Source organism: Schistocerca piceifrons, chromosome 1 (assembly GCF_021461385.2).
Source record: "Schistocerca piceifrons isolate TAMUIC-IGC-003096 chromosome 1, iqSchPice1.1, whole genome shotgun sequence".
In the NCBI taxonomy this organism is placed as follows: Eukaryota; Metazoa; Arthropoda; class Insecta; order Orthoptera; family Acrididae; genus Schistocerca; species Schistocerca piceifrons.
Window position 1 is genome coordinate 1,105,560,610 of NC_060138.1, and position 19,533 is coordinate 1,105,580,142.

A 19,533-nucleotide genomic window follows, 5' to 3' on the forward strand; every position below is an offset into this window, starting at 1 on the left:
TAGTAGTTATGCAAGTAGTGAGTTACCGAGATTTGTGGCACACTTTTGATATCAAATTGAGATGATCATTAAATTGAACAATTAATTACCCCAACCCTCTCAATTTAACCTATTGTTATGTAAACTTATTGATGATTCCCTAGATATACCTTTATTTATGACCTCAAAAAATGGTTCAAATGGCTCTGAGCACTATCGGACTTAACATCTATGGTCATCAGTCCCCTAGAACTCAGAACTACTTAAACCTAACTAACCTAAGGACATCACACAACACCCAGCCCTCACGAGGCAGAGAAAAATCCCTGACCCCACCGGGAATCGAACCCGGGAACCCGGGCGTGGGAAGCGAGAACGTTACCGCACGACCACAAGATGCGGGCATTTATGACCTCCTGGGGAAAATCTGTCCCTCTGAGAAACCCCCCATCTCTCCCCCTCCTACTCTCCCACTCCTCTGGGAAAGAGACACTTTTTTGTTATCCCTCCACAGTTTAGTTCTGATTCCCATTTCATGCTATTGGGAAATCCCCCACCCCTTCCCTCCCTCCTCAAGTTCCCTCTCCCCACCCCTCATCTGGAAAATGGCAGCAAAAAGACTCAGTCTGTGCTGAGAGGAAATATCTCATGACACGAAATTCGAATCAATGTCAATAATATATTGTTTAATTCAATTTGCATATCCTTTATTTAAGGGCAGACTAAGCCAAATGGGCTCAAAAAATCGATTTTTAGGTTTTTGCATACTTGAAATGTCCGCTCTTTCCTGCATAAAATAGTTTTTTTTTCAAGTAATTACGACGACTTTTTCGTGAACTATGACGGTTTTCCTGATAATCTGTGCCATCTGGAATGTAAATGCCACGCCTTCTTTTTTGCCCCATGCAGAGATAATGCACAGGTTTCCTTTCTTATTTGTACATTATTTCCTGCTTCTATTGTTTTATAGTGTCATGTTATCATACCCAGTATCCACTACTGATATTCATCGCTCTCACCGTGTTTGTTATTGTTTTCGAGCGCTATTGGTTGTACTTAGTGAAGTTTGTTGTGCGTGAACTAAGCGCTCATGCATATTTTCTCTGGTTACTCATGTTTTCATAAAAATGCCGCAAATACAGAAATTTTCACCTACATTAAAATTGAGAGGAAATAAATACGTAAAGGTAAATGAGGTTAGTGGGTCAAAGAACACAAAAATGGTTCAAATGGCTCTGAGCACTATGGGTCTTAACATTTGAGGTCATCAGTCCCCTAGACTTAGAACTTCTAAAACCTAACTGACCTAAGGACATCACAGCCACCCATGCCCGAGGCAGGGTTCGAACCTGTGATTGTAGCAGCAGCGCGGTTCCGGACTGAAGCGCCTAGAACCGCTCGACCACAATGGCCAGCAACACAAGAATGTTAGACATAAAGATTATTAGTACGTCAAGAAAGAAATTGCAGTCTCTTCAAGGAGTTTCCTCCCAGTCAGCTTGTGGAGGTGAACACTCTTTTCGAAATATTGTGGTAACCTTAGCACGCTGTGTGATCTCATTTTCAAAAATACTGTGTGCAGAATACCTCGTGGTGACGTAACCTCGGGAGAGAATCAGTGTCTTCACAAAGGAATTGCATCAAACTTGACCTAAAGTTATACAAAATATGGTGCAGTGTCTACAGCAATGACATCAGAAATGACAAGTAATAATTTGTAAGGTTAGTTTATGGTCTCAGATCTGTTTGTAAAGGGATGGAGGCGGGTAAACTCATGTGTGCATCACTTGACATTTCAAATCCAAATGCAAAATTTATGACTTACAATAAACTTACTGGAACTGTTGCTGCTGAAGTTTGTAACACGTCAGTGATGGAAACAGATGAAGAAGCACTTAAGGAAAGTAACGATAGTCAAAGTGGTGATATTTGTGCATGTTTTGATGGCAGCTGGCACAAACGTGGAAACACTTCACTAAATTGTGTCATGACACATTATTTGATACAAGCGCAGTAATTGGTGCAGAGCTTCTAAGCGAGTACTGTAAAACGTGTGGCAGTGAAACTGAGAAAGAAGATGAACATAACTGTCAGATGAATTATACTAGTTCCATTGGTGGGATAGAAGTAGCAATAATTCTCGGGATTTTTAATCGTTCAATGGCAAACATTGGTGTCAGATACTTACAGTATTTACGGGAATGTGACGGCACAGCTTATGACTGGATAGGTGGAGAAAAACCCTATGGTCCCAATGTTACACTTTCTGAATTATAATGCATTGGGCATGACCAGAAGAGAATGGGATCCAGATTGAGAAAATTATTAAAAGAAAACTCAAAAATAGTACTGGAAGATGGTAAGAAGATAGGTGATAACGGCTACCCAACAAATGTTGAAATAGATAGATTACAGAAGTATTATGGCTTGGCCATTAGAATTGTTGGGAGTTTAGAAAACATGAAAAAGATTTTACTGACTGTCTCTTCCCTAAGCTTTCCACGAATGAAAATCGTCAGCACTGTCTTTGCCTGAACGATCCTGACACTTGGTGCAAGTACAGGAGAAGTGCAAAATATGAGCACAAACATTATTTACCTACAGCAGTAATGAATGAAATTAAAGCTTCATTTAGAGATCTTTATAAAGATACTATGTTGACGAAATGTCTTCATGGTCAAACGCAAAATTTAGACAAATGTATGAATTCTGTCATTTCGAGCCAGTTACCGAAAACTATACTTATTCAGATTACAACTCTCAAATTTGATGTTTATGATGCTATTTTACGCTTCAGTGATTGTGTAACAAGGAAACTGGACCTTTTGGAAGTATTGGGCATAAAATATAATGGAAATATTGCCAAATCCTTGGTGCAAATAGATAGAGAGAGCATCTGCAAATCAGAAATTGCTAATTTAAAATGCACAAAACAAGCTAGACAGAAAAGAAGAGGGACCAAGAGAAGAAAAGAAGATCAGTATGTTTCAGATGATGCTCAGTTAGGGGCAGAAAAATATTAATGGTAAGTAATTCTTCTCTATAACTAAACTAATATTGCAATACTAAACTTTAAATTGATTTTTCTCAAAAACTGCTTTTTCCACTTTCGGTTAACATCATTTTCTCAGCTAAATGCGGTAGAAAAATGAAATGTGGTCAGTTTGTACTCAGCATGGTAGTACCTTACTGCAAGCGAATTGAGAACCACCAATCTACCAGCAACTGTTCTGTAATAATTAATGTATTAAGAAAAGTGAAATTTTATTTGTGAAAGAAAAAAAAGTCTTCAAATCCATAAGAACTACACTCCTGGAAATTGAAATAAGAACACCGTAAATTCATTGTCCCAGGAAGGGGAAACTTTATTGACACATTCCTGGGGTCAGATACATCACATGATCACACTGACAGAACCACAGGCACATAGACACAGGCAACAGAGCATGCACAATGTCGGCACTAGTACAGTGTATATCCACCTTTCGCAGCAATGCAGGCTGCTATTCTCCCATGGAGACGATCGTAGAGATGCTGGATGTAGTCCTGTGGAACGGCTTGCCATGCTATTTCCACCTGGCTCCTCAGTTGGACCAGCGTTCGTGCTGGACGTGCAGACCGCGTGAGACGACGCTTCATCCAGTCCCAAACATGCTCAATGGGGGACAGATCCGGAGATCTTGCTGGCCAGGGTAGTTGACTTACACCTTCTAGAGCACGTTGGGTGGCTCGGGATACATGCGGACGTGCATTGTCCTGTTGGAACAGCAAGTTCCCTTGCCGGTCTAGGAATGGTAGAACGATGGGTTCGATGACGGTTTGGATGTACCGTGCACTATTCAGTGTCCCCTCGACGATCACCAGTGGTGTACGGCCAGTGTAGGAGATCACTCCCCACACCATGATGCCGGGTGTTGGCCCTGTGTGCCTCGGTCGTATGCACTCCTGATTGTGGCGCTCACCTGCACGGCGCCAAACACGCATACGACCATCATTGGCACCAAGGCAGAAGCGACTCTCATCGCTGAAGACGACACGTCTCCATTCGTCCCTCCATTCACGCCTGTCGCGACGCCACTGGAGGCGGGCTGCACGATGTTGGGGCGTGAGCGGAAGACGGCCTAACGGTGTGCGGGACCGTAGCCCAGCTTCATGGAGACGGTTGCGAATGGTCCTCGCCGATACCCCAGGAGCAACAGTGTCCCTAATTTGCTGGGAAGTGGCGGTGCGGTCCCCTACGGCACTGCGTAGGATCCTACGGTCTTGGCGTGCATCCGTGCGTCGCTGCGGTCCGGTCCCAGGTCGGCGGGCACGTGCACCTTCCGCCGACCACTGACGACAACATCGATGTACTGTGGAGACCTCACGCCCCACGTGTTGAGCAATTCGGCGGTACGTCCACCCAGCCTCCCGCATGCCCACTATACGCCCTCGCTCAAAGTCCGTCAACTGCACATACGGTTCACGTCCACGCTGTCGCGGCATGCTACCAGTGTTAAAGACTGCGATGGAGCTCCGTATGCCACGGCAAACTGGCTGACACTGACGGCGGCGGTGCACAAATGCTGCGCAGCTAGCGCCATTCGACGGCCAACACCGCGGTTCCTGGTGTGTCCGCTGTGCCGTGCGTGTGATCATTGCTTGTACAGCCCTCTCGCAGTGTCCGGAGCAAGTGTGGTGGATCTGAGACACCGGTGTCAATGTGTTCTTTTTTCCATTTCCAGGAGTGTATTTTGTTAATTTTACTTGTAAATACAAGCATATATGTTACACACATTCAGTAAAAATTCAACTGTTTTAACACTTATAGTCCTACCGAAAAGTGTACCTATTCAAAGGGTGAAATTACATTAGCAGAATTGGGGATAAAATAGCTGTCCGTCTCCCCTTAATCACTTTTTGAAAGACATGGCTCACGTCTGCACCACTCACTCGCGCTTCCCTTCTAATTTAATCATTGTAATCGCTGACGGATGCCGTTTTCGATACTAAACACCACCAACTGTGGACCAGAAGTCAGCAGCCTTTGATACTCGATACCCGGAGAGCCACCTCTGCTCTCTCCTGTAGCTACTTCCAGTTGTAACGTCTGCACCTCAGCACTGCAAACCAAAAGACGTGCCTAACTGCCCAAGGGATCCCCATTTGTTCTTGTGGTTCCCAAACGAAGCATCAGGTGGCAGCATTCCTTTGGTCAAGTGTGAAAACATGCATGAACCAACATGTCCAAAAATGCAGACAGAGGTCTTCATCCCTCATCAGAAGACTGTGCTCCTATTGGCGAATGTGGGGACAAGGGGACAGCTGGCACAATTGTGATATTAAAAATGGTGCGAAATAGTCCGTCTGCATTACACGAGCAAATTAATTATTTAACAGTTTACAGGAGTCAAATAGATTGCTTACTACACTCAACCACTTTATGGTGATTCTTCTTTCTAACAAAACCTAGTTTTAATGTTTGAGAGTCACACACAAAAATTTTGAAAATCAAGTAATTAAATTTCCACCGCAAATAGATCATAGCTCGCAGTATATTGGAGGTCTTCTATGCGCCGACGTTTGAGGGCACAGGGACATTCCTCCATCACAATGTTTTCACCAAATATATCGGACGAAAAAACTTTTCGAGCGCGCGCGCACACACACACACACACACACACATACAACTGCGAAATGTATCATCCACTGACTGCTAGAGAGCTCCTAAAACGCTGCTGAGGAGATGACAGCAAACAGTGGGTACACCACCTGTTGCGTGTACATCTCCAGCCGTACCATACGCTCAGAGTCTGTACAGACTGTCGCCTTGACCGCCAAAGATTGAACCGATCAATTTACGCGGAGGGGGGAATAATCGTCCAGCGCAAGCACTCGCCATATTGAATCTTCTCACACAACACATACATCCATTTTTCCGTCGCTCAATCAGCATACTGGTTACTTCGCTATTACCTATCCAGAGGACGCTGCTGCCGGGAGTTCCCGCAGTTGCAGGCAAGTGCCGACAGGTCGGGTTATTTTTTCTAACTATAACGGTACCTTGCGGGCAGGCGTGTCAGTTAGCATCATATTAATTAAAATGGGGGATAAATAGACTTTATTTTTGATAGATTTAAAAAAGGGAAAATAATACGAAACTGTAATAACTGCACAGTATTACTAAGAAACAATATAATGAAAAGTAATAAAAAGCAAAGTAGCAAAGACCAATCGGGACAGAAAGACGTAGGGGCGCGTTTGTTTTTAAATACATATAAAAGAACATGTAACACATTATTGAGCTCTGCACCTTCAGTTATAGCGATCGGGCTAGTCGATGAAAAAGTGGTACGCGACTGCGAAATTCGTTAAGGAGATGTTTAAAGACTCTTCAAGCACGTTTGAAATACATTACGTGTGACGAAGTGATCAGAGACGTTTATTGCTGGGTGGAGTGAAAATGAATCCGACAATATAATTCGAACTTAGTGTTAGCTGGGAAAAATACTCTTGGGAAACTATTATCGTTGTGGAACCCAAGAAAGTTGTGCGCAACGGAAAGCTATAGTTTACGTAATTCTGCATTTTATAAAATGGTGAAACGCGTGTGCGCGGAACGTTAATAGAATCTTATCCTTGGACGGTTGCGGGGGTAGCTGATACAAACAACGCGCCAGGATAAAAAAATAGTTCGCTTATTAACTACCAGATATTAATTAACGGGGACCTAAAATACTAAAAAAGAAGGATAGGATCATCACCTCCAATCCCGATTCGTATTTCATATTCAATTAGTGAAAAGAGAAGTGTTAATAAACAAACTACATTTCAGTTTTATCCACGATTTTGGTTTCATTACGTAGTCTTGATTACTTGATAAACAATATCTGTGGAAGTTGTATACAACGTATCGTCATAATATTTAGCCAACCAATATTGTGGGACACCAAAAATGTAAATGCATGAAATTGTTCTTACAGCGGATGTATAATGTATGTGTGCGACGGACTATATTGAGAAACTGAACATCCATTACGTACTTGCATGTTTATCTGCGAAAATGTTCCTTGTCGGTACATCAGCATAGAGTTCGAATAGAATCGCTGGAACATTGCAAACCATTCAGATTAATCGAACATCTAAATACGAATAATGCTGGTACCACCAGGATGTGTCCTTTCTCCTCAACCCCGTGGCAGTAATTGAATTAAGAGTCAGCCGGGAAATACATTTAAATCAATTGACGACCATTGAATTTTCAAACGTCCACTACCATGTATGAAGGCGAGTGACACCACGAGTGTTAACGTCGATCGAGGGGTGTCGTCGTGATCGTATTAAATGACATCGAGCGGTTACATAACTAACCGGTCGTCACAGGCTAAACTGCAGGTTCCTGTCAGCCAAGGTCCATAACTGCCGCTGCCGCTGACTGCTGCACAGATGCACCCTGTATGTATTAACTGCAATTCCGTCCTGACAAGACACACCACAGCTAAAAAATTCCACTTACTCGTACTTTATCTGAGACACGGATGTTATTGTCCATAAATCTCGAATTTCTCAAGCAAAATGTAGATTCCTTCCTTTTATAGGAGTTATTTTCGAAGACAAAGAAACACATGAATTTTCACATCGCTAAAGTATGGTTACTTGTTGGGAAAATCCTGTAGAACAATATGGCATAGGCTATATTTCATCTAAGTATTCTCTTATCAGATAAAAGAAATCTGTTTTTGTCAGTTTAACGTCTCATACGTACTGCACCATAGCACAAGAATATTGTTGTTGTGGTCTTCAGTCCTGAGACTGGTTTGATGCAGCTCTCCATGCTACTCTATCCTGTGCAAGCTTCTTCATCTCCCAGTACCTACTGCAACCTACATCCTTCTGTACCTGTTTAGTGTATTCATCTCTAGGTCTCCCTCTATGATTTTTACCCTCCACGCTGCCCTCCAATGCTAAATTTGTGATCCCTTGATGCCTCAGAACATGTCCTACCGACCGGTCCCTTCTTCTAGTCAAATTGTGCCGCAAACTTCTCTTTTCCCTAATCCTATTCAGTACTTTCTCATTAGTTATGTGATCTACCCATCTAATCTTCAGCATTCTTCTGTAGCACATTTCGAAAGCTTCTATTCTATTCTTGTCCAACCTAATTATCGTCCATGTTTCACTTCCATACATGGCTACACTCCATACAAATACACCCGACTTAATTCGACTACATTCCATTATCCTCATTTTGCTTTTGTTGATGTTCATTTTATATCCTCCTTTCAAGACACTATCCATTCCGTTCAACTGCTCTTCCAAGTCCTTTGCTGTCTCTGACAGAATTACAATGTCATCGGTGAGCCTCAAAGTTTTTATTTCTTCTCCATGGATTTTAATACCTACTCCGAATTTTTCTTTTGTTTCCTTCACTGCTTGCTCAATATACAGATTGAACAACATCGGGGAGAGGCTACAACTCTGTCTCACTCCCTTCCCAACCACTGCTTCCCCTCATGTCCCTCGACTCTTATAACTGCCATCTGGTTTCTGTACAAATCGTAAATAGCCTTTCGCTCCCTGTATTTTACCCCTGCCACATTCAGAATTTGAGAGTATTCGAGTCAACATTGTCGAAAGCTTTCTCTAAGTCTACAAATGCTAGAAACGTAGGTTTACCTTTCCTTAATCTAGCTTCTAAGATAAGTCGTAGGGTCAGTATTGCCTCACGTGTTCCAATATTTCTACGGAATCCAAACTGATCTTCCCCGAGGTCGGCTTCTACCAGTGTTTCCATTCGTCTGTAAAGAATTCGCGTTAGTATTTTGCATCCGTGACTTATTAAACTGATTGTTCGGTAATTTTCACATATGTCAACATCTGTTTTCTTTGGAATTGGAATTATTATATTCTTCTTGAAGTCTGAGAATATTAAACTCATTCTTGGCTCATGATTGAGTGCTAGGAGCATGCTCTACATCTGTCACAGGATTCTCTTAAAGTAGCCAGACGCCTCGTCACCTATGAAGTGTCTTTCGGCAGGAGCTCAGACGAGTTGTAGATATCAGGTTTGTACTACGTATCACTTCATAAATTCAGTAATATAGCTCATTTTATTATAATGGTCTTCTCTTCCTGTGTTGATGGGAGATTGTAGTTTCATTAAAAGATATTGCCACAAAGATAAAACAGTTTGCGAATCATGTCTGTGGTAGTCTTGCCCTCACTTCCACCAGAATGATTGACTAATTAATGAAACTGAACGTGAGAGTGCCTTTGCATGGCAAGTGGTGTTTTCCTGCAGCCGGATTACACTATCCGGGTAGCTCATATGGAAATCCTGGGAAGGAGGGCGATGTTCTTTCCAAGGAATTGTCTTCAGAAAATTTAGGGAACCGACATTTGAAGCTGACTGCAAGCAGTTTCAACTGCATCACGAAGATAAGGTATTAGAAATTAGTGCCAGTATGGAGTCATATAGCTAGTCTTTTTCCCTCACTCTGTTTGAGGGTGTAACAGGCAAGGAAATGACTAGTAGTGGTACACGGTGCCTTCCGCCACACACCATACGATGGTTGGGAAGTAAGCATATAGATGTAAATGCAAATTTAGTCTACATTCTAAGACATCACTCCATGCATTTAAAGGTACACAAAACTGACGGAAGAATTTTGTCCATTATTTATCGAAAAAACAAAAGACAGAACTTCTGCTGCTCGTTGTCTCTCAGTAAATATCTTCGTATCAGCCTGTAATTTTCTCAGTCTGCCTACAGCGTTGCCTTTCTAAGCAGCTCTACTGCTGTACTGTCAACTCATTTATTTAAAAATGTGACTGAATAAACACGAACAGTTGTCCGCTGCATGAAGTATTACCATAGTGTACTCTCCAGTGTGTACTGTTGTACCAACAGACGTGCAAAGTGTGTAGTCTTACATTTTTACAACGAATACTGTGACCCAACAGCACAGACAGTGGATATAGCGCTAAAATCAATTAAATTTCCAGCTAAATAAATGTAATCTCACACTCATGATATGAGCTTATGCTTGACAGAATGATTATACGATTACTCAATCAAGAATATTGAATCTTGCCATGGATATACTAAAAAACAAGCACTTCACACGATCTAAAACTCCTTAAACATAAATTCAGCTAGCATGTTCCACACACTATGATGAGTAGAAGACTTCACTAATAATGCAATTCTGGTAGGACCAAACAACAACATGATCATCAATACTAAGCGAACATTTCAGGATCGGTAGATGTGACTTATGGGGAAGGGACCAGTTTGTCTTAGGAGGCGAGAACAGTAATCCGCTTATAAATGAGCAATTACTAAAACCACAAAATAGAAACGATTATGTTATGCTACAATTGCATCCCCTCTATGATTCTACAGGAAGATGGAACACTGTAATAAGTACAACTATCGGCAAAAAACTTCCACCAGAACAATTCATGTGTGTTCACGTTGATGTGTCGACATAGACTAAGCATCTTAGAGCTAGTCTTACCTCCACTCAGAACGGAATTGAGCACGAGTCACAAAAAATTGTCTCTTTTCCCAGAGGTTAGTGGAGGGGGAGGAGTTTTTCAGTTGGACGGATTATCCCTAGGGGATCATAAATCAATTAACATAACAGTAGGTATCCCCAGGGAATCATAAATCAGCTGGTATAACAATAGGTTAAGAGGAGGGGAGGGGTAATTAATTGTTCAATTTAATTGATTAGCACATCAATTTGATATCAACAGTATTCCAGCACTCTTATTACTTCACTACTTATGCAGTGTGTTGAATTGTACAGCTTGTTGTGCTAATTAACTTTGGTTGCCCTTTCTGAGTGCATTTACTTATTACCTTAGTATGTCTCTGATAATGCGTCTTTGGTGATGCTTCTGGCCCAAACTCTCTGAGTTCTATGTCTACCATCACGTGAGGTATATAAAGAACTTGCGTGATCCTCTAAAACTGAGCATTAATATACAAGTTTTAGTCTCTATTATAGTTTTGGCCCCTTTGCATATGTTACAATGTGGTACTTTTTACATCCTTGTCCTTGTGACAAAAATTTACCACTCTTCAGTTCGTTTGTGGAGGTTGTCGTTGGTACTTATTTTATGAAGAATTCCATGTATTGCGAGTTTTGCTGTTTCCTAAATTCTCTGGTCCTGCTGTGGTATAGCACAGCTATGGTATTGTAGAACTCTAGGTCTGCCTCATTCTTCTCCCAGTCCATTATGTTAATCAGTTCCTGATACGGTTTTGTGGGAGAGAGCCAATGTTGAAATCTGATGTCCTCTATGAAACAAGTCTCTTTCATAACGCCACACTTTAAGTTGGGATGGCGCTGTTTTTCTCACTCCCAGTAGCCTTTTCATAAACTTCGACTTCATGTTTTCTGTCGTTTTCATATAGCCGATCTTAAGTATTTTGCAAATGATACATGCATTCATTATGACTGTCGCAATGCCACTATGAATAGTGTCATCGCTGTGTTTGTCGATAGATTTGTCATGTTTAAAATACTGTGAGAAGGTTTGATAGTTGCTGCTGCTGGTCTTTCCTGAATGTGCATACCAAAAGACGTTGCTGTTGTATATAATACATTTCCCAGGCATTTAATCGTATATTTCAGTACAATTTGCAGTGATTCATTCTGTAAAGTTACACTGCCTTTGGATAATATTTTTCCTCCATTTCTGAATGTCATCTGAGGTTTTTCTTCAAGTTTCTAGTCCTTTTAGTGCCTTCTGTATATCCTCTCTTATTGCTGATCCTATGTCCATGTCGTTGTGTACACAACAGTATCTGATTCTGAGTCTTGCTCTATTACGTTTGTAACACCTGCTGATGGATCTATTTAGTATGGGTTTCACACACTCGAATAATATTCTAGAATAGCTGACACGAGTGTTTTGTGAACAACATGCTTTGTACGCAGACTACATTTTTCCAGTATTTTACTAAGTCTGCCACCTGCTTTACACAGGACTTGATTCTGTGATCATTCCATTCCTATGAACTGTTGAATCGAGGTATTTAATGTGTTGAGCGATGGCCACCTTGTCTAGCAATGAGAAACGAGTTATATGCACTGGTGATAGATATTCAACACACTCCCAGCTATCATAAAGCACGAAAAAGGGAATGTGTATTAGTTCAAAAGAAATTTATAAAAATCTCTCATTAGCCAGTGTTTCTACAATATTTGAGTATTTAGATTCAGGGACTGAACAGTTGTGCTACATGGCAAGTAGCAAAACTTGTTGTAAAGCTGCGCGACAAGTGTAGTACTCTTACATGTTCTCTCTTCCACCATTTGTTAGCAATGGAAGCCTACTAATCGACAAGTGAAATGGCGGATATGATATTCTGCTACCATTTACCAATGGATGTAGCCAGCGAGCCAGTGCCCTCTGTGTTGAAAAATATCCACAGCGCTGAGTGCAATGTGATAAGGCGATTTTTCCAGCACCTGAGGAACTTGGGTACCCTTCCACCTCGGAAGACTGACAGTGAAAAGCCGCGTACAGTCCGCACGCCGGACATGGTGGAATGTGTGCTGCCCTGGATGGAAGAAACCCCTGGGACCAGTGTGCGACTATTAGCAGCAGCAGCAGAAGATGTGTCTCTCACTCCCTTATCTGGGGGACACGTCGTGAACAACTGTTGTATCCATATCATCTACAGGGCATTCAGGCCCTAAGGCCACAGGGTCATTATGGCTGATGGTGGCTCTGTCGATTGCTATTACATAAGTGTGCCGCAGATCCACTGCTCACATCCAGGATTTTATTTACTGATGAGGCAGGGTTCACAGTAGATGGTGTAGTGAACTTCAATAGCCAGCATGTATTGGTAGATGTAACTCCCAAATCCTTCAGGGAAGAAGGTATCAATACCGGTTTTCAATCAACGTATGGACAGGTGTACTTGGCGATAGATTAATGGGGCCATATGTGCAACCACAAAATTTAACTGGGTAGCATTATCTGAACTTTCTCATTACTGTATTGCCTACCATACCAGAGGCTGTACCACTGCAGAAACTAATACAAATGAGGTTCATGCATGATGGTACACAAACGTACTTTCGTCGCAATGTGCGCCAACATTGGATGCAATCAGTTGAGGGCCACTGGCGGCGGATAGTTCGGGGAGGGGGGGGGGGGAGAGGGGAAGGGGGGAGGGGGCGGCCCCCATCTTGGTCTTGCTCTACCCTTAAACCTCAATCACCTAGACGTTTGGTTATGGGGACACTTGAAAGAATTGGTCTACGCCCCGCCAATCAACGATCTGTGGACACTACAGCGTCGCATCTTCTGTGCGTGACCAGCAGGTTCAGCAACATCAGGGTATACTTCAAAGGCTGGGGTCGTCCCTTAGGCCACGTTGAACACCTCCTGTAAACAGGTGTCTATCGCAGGAGGTATGCCTTTCTGGACCCATGTTTATTGGACTTAACTCAGAAAGTATGTATCTCAGGGCCCACATTTATTGGACATATTTTTCTTGTTCCGATGAGTACTACCACCACTCAAAATATTTGAAACTTGTTTTCCAACCCCTCCCCCCCCCCCCATATATCTCCCAATCTGGGTCACTATTTGCTAATTTTGTAAGGTGTCTAACCCACTGTGCTTATTTATTAAGTACTCACAACAGAAAACTAATGTATCACAGTACCTGACGTGGAGACTGAGTATGTGCCATTAATATTTCAGTAGTCCTTAGGATGAACGAAGATTAAACACGTGGTACCAAAAAATAAAAACTGAAATATTTCACCCCTAAAAATATTTCAGTTCGTGATTTATCACAGTTTTGCTGCTTGTTATAGCTCCACATTTGATATTTTTCGGGGCACTTTCACTCTGGCGTCATAGGAAGCGAACTAGCAATACGGCTGAGTTACAGTTTATTGAAATAGAGATAACAGTTCTATTAACTGTAGTGCAAAACAAAATGAATAGCGATAGCTGTCCCTCCTATATAAAAAACAAAAGGCGAAATGCTCTTGCATTTCTCTCTTAAAAGTTTTACTTCACGTTCATTTCAGAAGTCGCATGCAGTTAATTACGATACCTATGACACCCGTATTTTTGAAAGGAATCTCTGTGCATTAGTGTTGTAATAGCATACAAAATATGCAAAGCGCTTACGGGCAAAACATTATACAACGCCATAGTCATGTGAATTTGGAGGCATGAATTCCAGCGATAAAAATTTCCTTGTGCGCATTGTAATGCTCAGCCCATACCTATTCATAGTGTACGAAAAATAACACTGTAAGCAAGTATATGTGAAGGTGCCAATAGCAGATAAACAACAGCTGCTTAGTATAACAGAGGAGGCAGCAGCTTTCCCTGAAGTAGCTGCCCTCTTTCTAATTTACTCGATCAGATTTAGCTGGCACAGATATAATTAGCGTTAAGCACTGTGGTTAACACTGCATACGGATTAAGTTTCTAAGTTTCCCTTCTCTTTTGTTCGTGTATGTAGAATGCAGAAATGCACAGACATCTATGGCTCCATGAGCTGCTACTTGCCTAAACACTCATTCCGAAAAAGGCACATTCTTTTTTTGGTAATGAGCGTTTGAACAAGTAGCAGCTCACGGACTTCAATGATTTAAATAAGTCATTAAATTCCACGAGTTGCCACTTGTTCGAACGCTATAGTAACAAAAATGTGCCTGTTTCGAAAGTGATAAATTTAAGCTTGGTGAAAGCAAACGAAGAAGACATTTGGCGACACTGTCTGTGGCAGGCTGCTTGAATCTGCGCGCGCAACTCAGTTGGCTAACTTCAATTCTAATTAAATCGGAAATGGTACATAGGATGGAATTTTTTATCGTTTATTTCTCAGCACAGTCTACCCTGGAACACTCTGACAAGCTTTTCAGACTGTTTAAAACTACCCTGTATTTTATGAAGTACCTGCAAAGGGCATTTTTCTAAAATGTCACATATTACGACAGCAGTTAGAATTGATCAAAACCAGAAGAAAAATACCTATCATGCCATGTCCGGAAACCAATACCTGTTCAAATGGTTCAAATGGCTCTGAGTACTATGGGACTTAACAGCTATGGTCATCAGTCCCCTAGAACTTAGAACTACTTAAACCTAACTAACCTAAGGACATCACACAACACCCAGTCATCACGAGGCAGAGAAAATCCCTGACCCCGCCGGGAATCGAACCCGGGAACAAAACCTGTTCATATTTGGGCCAATATGTCTTCTTATTCCCATATGTCTGGTACACAGAAGTACGAGTAAACAGCATAGTCAGCACTGCATGTGATTGCCACTCATCCTGACACATCCTTCATCTCTTCTTCGCTGTGAATCACGTGCTCTTTTAAATACACTGGTTCCAGTTGAATTGGGTCACACGCACTGGTCAGTTTCGTGTGACGCCTGAATATTGTTAATGCATACACTAATGCCTGTGAATGTCCCCCTAGCCAGAAATCCTATGTATTCAGGTCCGGGTGAACGGGGAGGCCACGCTACCGCAACTCCTCGACAATCCATCGCCCGTAAAGCGTTGCGCTGAGGTACTGTCGCGCGATCTGTAGCAAATGTGGCGTTGCCCCGTCTTTGTGCAAGCGTAACGTACTCCAGTAACTCGAGGAATTCATATCGCGCATAAATTGCTGATGTGCGGCACCTGTTAGCAGTGTCAGCTGCTGTGTAAGATCACAAGAGCACGTGAACACCGTAACTTACGACACCTTACGGTTTTTTTGGTTATTTTTTTTAAATGCAGTTAAACTTAACATAGAAGCTGAAATTTTATTTTTCCTTTATTGAATTTCGATTCCCCCCCGAAGGGGGCGGGCTGCAGCAGCTTATTACGATGCTCTGCAGCCTACAGAATTTTGAAAATGTAAGACGAAGATAAGAAACAATAAAAGCAGGCGATAAAACGGTGACTTAAATTGTAAAACGGCGGAAAATTGCGGAAAGTTAAAACATAAAGCAAAGGGTTGGCAATGCTAATAAAATACACAGGAAGCAGACAGGTAACAGTAGACAGACAATTAAAAAGCATGGCGACAGTCTGGTTTCTGTTCACAACAGATATAAAAATCACACCCAGCGACAATATGATGTCCGTTCGCAACACTTCAGAAAAGACACACAACACTGAACACTCACTGTAAACGCTGCACTAAAATGTCAACACAAAGATGACACATCATAGCCAAGAGCAGATGGGAGGGGGGGAGGCGACCTGGACAGATGGGGGGAAAAAGGTGGGAGGAGAGGAAAAACGAAAGGGGGGGGAACCAAAGGAGGGAGAGGACTCGTAAGGGGGGGGGGGGGGCAGGGCAGACGCGAGAGGGAACGGAAAAAGGCAGAGGAGGGAAATGCGAAAGGACTCAGGGGAGAGAAGGGGGCAGAGAGAGGGTTGGTGGGGAAAAAGGTGGATGGAAGGGAGGGAGAGGGAGCCCAGGAAAACGATGGAGGAAAGGAGGGGGGGGGGGGGTGAGGATCAGAGTTGATAGGAGGGATAAATGGAGGTAGAGAGGGCATCATCCAGGAGGGGGAGTTGATGGAAGCCACCTTGGGAAAGGAGATGAAAGGTGTAGAGATGGAGGGTAGGGGGGTCACAACAGTGAAGACGTGGCAGGGGGCGGGGATGGTAGAGGAGAGGAGCAACCAGGGGGTGAGTGGGATCAAGGCGGCGGTAGGTGTAGAGTATGCGGATATGCTGAAATGTGAAAGATATGGCACTTAAATATACGCTGCTACTGCTCCTCTAGATACCATGAAAGTTGAAACTTGGCATCAGGTCGAGAGCACACCTTCAGTTGTGCATTTTTTAAGGAGCCTCCTGCATGCGCAATTGCTGTAACGTAATTGACTTATGGGGCTCATACATATGGATTTGATAAACAACGTGCACGGTTCATGATGTGCACAGCTGCAAGTTTACATCAGTGCCATCAGGTGGTAGCGCGCTGTGGCAGACTTTTATCGCCATGGACTCAGCACAAATCCCGCTGGATGACAGCACATTCCTCAGATACGCCGTTCACTCACTATACAGTAAAATGAGATCGAACGTCTGTACACTTTCTAGTTATATTGACAGAAAACCTATTTTGTGGGCGTCTGAATGAGTTATAGTATATTAAGTTTTGAATTTTATCATATAGTAACCCATTTGAGGCGTCGAAAATCATAAGGGTCAAAAGCAGATGACAATCGATATTGAGATTGTAGAATTTATGCATGCTTCTTGAATCTGTTGATCTTGTGAATCAGGTTTGTCTGTGTTGTGGGCCCACACTGTATATATGAAAATTCACGAAAAGCTCTCTAGTGAGAGAGGTCTCTGATATTCTCTTAAATGTGGGATCGACGACTGTTTTTCTGTCCTTTAGGTCCTTATGGATCTCAGCGCCTCATTTGTATTCTAGGGAAGTGACCATGTTGGTAAGCGTTACTACTCGAATTTAATCATTTCTATTAACGGCAGTTTGTGTTTGGAACTGATTGTTTTCTATGCGGGGATCGGCTTGTGCGCAGCGTAAACATAAACTATGTTGAATCAGTCTTAAATACTAACAGAAAAGTAAAACTGTGAGGTCCCGAATCGTGCTTTGGTAGCTCAGATGGTAGAGCACTTGCCCGCGAAAGACAAAGGCCCCGCGTTCGAGTCTAGGTCTGGCATACAGTTTTAATCTGCCAGGAAGTTTCATATCAGCACGCTCTCCGCTACAGAGTAAAACGTTTACTCTGGGAACAGAAAAGTAAATTACCATGAAAAGTTAGCCGCAAAGGAACCATGGCCTCCGAGATCAGATCCGTTGATTGAAAGAGCGACGAAATCAAATACGCGTGACTACAAGCGAAGAGTTAACAAAAAACTGTACAATTGGCATAAGTTGTTGTGTGGATGTAATGTAAGAACACCTGATTTTCAGCTCGGAAGTTGAAAGGTGGCTACACTGAGTCACAGCGCCAGAGATTGTGCCAAAGATTATTATTCCGCCACCTCCACTGGTGCAGTAGTAGTTCAGAGGATGTCGAGTGCAGTTGTTGTTCTGTTGGGGGAGAGAGTAGATGCTGTTCCGTTGGTGTAATGTATAGATGGAAGATGTTGCAATTATCACAGTGTATTTTTTGTCAGTATATATTGAGGTAAAAAAAAGTATTACAGATTTCTTTCATGACAATGCCTCTTGGTCACAGGTACAGTCAACAAGGTATCTGGCTCGTGTTCATGTATTAGACTTGTAATTCTGGTTTCTATGTGCAATTATAGTATTTCTGGTTTTTCAATTAGTTCATTGTAAATGGTGTTTAAAATATCCCGTCGTATTAAGGAAGAACCGAGCTAGATACATGTATGTTGAGTCATACTACCACACACAGAACAGTTAGACTTCGTAACCGGTCACACAGTTACTAAAATTATTGCGTCATATTCATTTAAATTAAGCCTCCATGCAAAGTAAATTCGTGAACTAATGCTCCTTTTAGGGATCTTGTACATTTGTTCAAAAAATGGAAAAGCATGGGACTCTCATTTACGCAAAAATGCGAAACGGAGAGTTGTGAAACTTACACATTATTTAGATCTTGCCCTAAACTGTATTTACGTACGTACAACACAACGACAATCCGCAAAAAATTCTTTCTTTTGGCAGATTAGTTATGCATAAGCTTATTAATAAGCATAACTGTTATACACCTGATGCTATTAATTTAACACTCTCAAATTTATCTGAAATTGTGGACACACGGAACGTATATTCACGAGCCGCCATTGCCTGTTAGGTGAAAAGTGCATTAACTCTCAGTGCCCTCACGGACAACTCGCGCACATCAATTGGTATTAAAGCGATCACTTGCATGCTTGCACGAGTTGCTCGAGTTATGGTGATTTCTTATGCCCTCTCCTATGAATCCTGCCTCATACTACAATATTACTCGTCACGAGTAAAATGGCACATATCTCACCAGATATTGGTTTCCAGGCATATCCATATGGTAACTTTTCTTCTAGTTTTGACCTGTAGGAATATGTGACACCTTTTTAACACGTCGTATAAGTTTCTTTTTATTTTTATAGAAAAATGCACGATGTCGCCTGTAAGCAGTTGAGTGCGACCATTCCATAAAATACACACATCAAAAAAAGTTTTGCATCACTTCGGTCCCGAGAGTTCGGAACCTGTACAGAACATTGGAATAGAAATCAACATAAACATCATTTTTGCCCTTTTTATTGCTCATGAAAACCACACATTGCATGTCGTACCACCATAAAATAAGACTTTCAGAGGTGGTGGACCAGATTGCTGTACACACCGATACCTCTAATACCCAGCAGCACGTCATCTTGCATTGATGCATGCCTGTATTCGTCGTGGCATAGAATCCACAAGTTCGTCAAGGCACTTTTGGTCCAGATTGTCCCACTCCTCAACAGCGATTCGACGTAGATCCCTCAGAGTGGTTGGTGGGTCACTTCGTCCATAAACAGCCCTTTTCAATCTATCCCAGGCATATTCGATAGGGTTCATGTCTGGAGAACATGCT

At 42.2% G+C, this 19,533-nt stretch overlaps 1 protein-coding gene across 1 annotated transcript in view; it reads right to left on the reverse strand.

Annotated features, from left to right (window-relative positions):
• LOC124777980 (vesicular glutamate transporter 2.2-like) overlaps nt 1-19,533 on the reverse strand; it is a 93,055-nt gene that overhangs the window by 1,162 nt on the left and 72,360 nt on the right. The gene's annotated exons all lie outside the window — the stretch shown is intronic.